Here is a 2,647-nt window from a genome sequence, read left to right as displayed (position 1 = left end):
CACAGAAATTACAATAATCATCTGGAAAAAAAAATGTTGCCGTCTCACTCAGCGGAGGAGCTTGTTTTTGAACCTGTGTGAGAAAAACAGAAAAAATAAGACTCTCCCTGATCGGGTTAGTTGCCACGTTATAAAAGTATAACGTATATAGTTCTTCAGAAAGTGTTGAAGGCTGCTGATGCCTGGAGAATCGTGACGTAATGGGGAAAATCAATAAATAAGCATTGGTGGTTCAGTGGTAGAATTCTCGCCTGCCACGCGGGAGGCCCGGGTTCGATTCCCGGCCAACTCTTTACCAACATCCAGATGTTAGAAACACAGTGCTGCTTGGAAAATACCCTGATAGACTCCAACACACTGTGACTTTGTGAAACAACCAGTGGAGCCCCCTGGTGGTCAGTAGAAGTGCAGCCCCTCTGAGCTGGTGGCAGACCAAGGCTTCAGTCTGCACACATCTTCCACATGTGATGGCACACACACTGTGTATTGTGGCAACATCCGTCCCCTCAGAGAGAATCTGCTCTTTAACCCTCCTGTCGTTTTCACCCCCCGCCCCTTACTTTAGTGTTCCTGCTCTGTTTGATACGGTGGCCGGTAAGTGCAAAACTAAATTACAAAGTGCCAAACACTTTTACAAAGCGTGAAACTAATTTACATGTTGGGAAATATTTTTACATTTTATTCAACAAAATTACATAATAAAAACACTTTTACCTCGGACAAAACAAATTCACATGTTGCGAAACAAATTTCCAAACGACAGAATCCTCCGGAAGGGGAATGTACCAAATGCCGGAAGTGATCCAGAAGAAGATTGACTGTGAGCTCAAAAAGTTTGTATCGGTTTGTGTGCCGGGAAAACTTTGCAGGCATAGATTAAATGATGTTTTGGCCGTTTTGTGGAAACAACTTGAGCTAATTTACGCGGTTGTGTTTTCCGTGCGGACGATCTGTAGAATGTTTAACGTTGATGAACGGACCAGACGGAAGGAGCACGCGCACAGGAGACATCTAATAAACAGCCGGAAAATGCTAAACAAGCTAAGTGTAGCATCGTGCTAACTAGCTGAAGCCGCTGTCAGACATACAGTGAATTAAAGTGCACCGTTTCATGGAGGACAGAAAGTCAAAGTCAAAAGAACTGTGGGCCGAAAGGAAACAGGTCCAGGTACGTGTGTGGATATATCTGTAAAATATGGAAGTCAATATGTGTGTGTGTGAAATGAATGATATCTTTTTGTTATTTTAGCAGATAAACATGGATTGATGGCGCCACATGGAGCTGATTTAAAAGCTCAGAGAGGGAAAACACTCCCATTATATACAGATCCGGAGGTAGCAGCACCTGATCTACTGAAGCAAGATGTGAAGTTTACACGGTGCAAACATCAGCCTGCGGACTCTTAAAAGGATGATTCCTCTCCAAACGCCATCAGGTTGGAACTTCGTGGACCTGGACAACTGTTTGGCTATCGGACGATGTGGCAGGTACTCAGACAAAAGTCCAATCTTCGAGTGAAGAGAGATGATGTGATGAATGAGAGAGCACGCAGAAGGTTTCTAAGAAGAAGCTGCTCCTCAATGGGAGCGAACTGTATGTGGCATGCAGATGGTTCTGATAAACTGGCTCTCTCAGGACGCATGGATGGATTTTTTCACCTAAAGTGCTGTGGCTCCAATGTGGACCGACAAATAACAAGAAGCCAACAGTGATCGCTGAGAATCTCCTCTCATGAGACTGAGGACTGATTGTGGCACGGAGAATGGCATTATGGCTGCCATTCAGTCTCCCCTACGCCTCCATCATGATGACTGCTGCTCTGGGCCGTCCAGCCACATGTATGGCTCATCCACGAATAAGCAGCGTGTTGAATCCTGGTGGGCCATATTTAGAAGGGGAAGGTAAGTGGCCTTCATGAAGTCATTTTATTATGACTGACCTTTCATTTGATTTTTATCTTTATGTTCTATCTCAGATGAACTCCTCTAAACATATATAATAATTGAGGCTGGGACTTTAACGCGTTCATTTCAATTCATTCATTACAAAGCCTTTAATGAATTAGATTTTTTTAATGGAGTCCCACTTCTACTACTAATATATATTTACTTCGGATTCTATCCATTTCTACAGGTCTCAGTTCTGGATGGAGTTGTTTGCTGGATACTTCAACGGGAGCCATGAGCATCAGTGCCTTCTGAGATGTTGCTATGGTGATGTTGGATGAGTGTGTGAGACTGTGGAACAGTCACAGGATTCACACTTCCAGAACAGCGTCATGTCCAATGAACTGTACTGCTGACCACACAGGTAATATTGGTGATGGATGGATATTCCATGTTTGTTTTATTTATTTATTGCTTAAATGTAAAGAAATAATATAAATGCTATTTATTGTATCTAACACAGATTTGGCTCCACAGACTGGATTTGAGATTGAACCAGCTGATTTGGATGCTGTTCCAGAGGCGAGCCTGTCAATAGCTCCATGTGGGGACTCAAACATGCAGGAGGACTTTGACTTTGTTATGGAGCACAAACAACTACAGAAGCCAGAGAACTGGGAGTCTGCAACAGAACTGTACATGAAGCTGAAAGAAACTGCTCAGCTGTGAGTCAGTGAGAAAGGGAATTTTCCCTTCCTGC

At 43.4% G+C, this 2,647-nt stretch overlaps 1 non-coding gene across 1 annotated transcript; it reads left to right on the top strand.

The window, feature by feature from the left end:
• The first annotated feature begins 221 nt into the window (after nt 1-221).
• Nucleotides 222-292, top strand: trnag-gcc (transfer RNA glycine (anticodon GCC)). The gene has a single exon. It is a non-coding gene; the product is annotated as a tRNA-Gly (tRNA).
• Nucleotides 293-2,647: the final 2,355 nt, after the last annotated feature.

This window comes from Echeneis naucrates, chromosome 2 (assembly GCF_900963305.1).
Source record: "Echeneis naucrates chromosome 2, fEcheNa1.1, whole genome shotgun sequence".
NCBI lineage: Eukaryota > Metazoa > Chordata > Actinopteri > Carangiformes > Echeneidae > Echeneis > Echeneis naucrates.
Note: the sequence above shows the minus strand (reverse complement) of the source record. Positions and strands in the feature narration are given on the sequence as shown.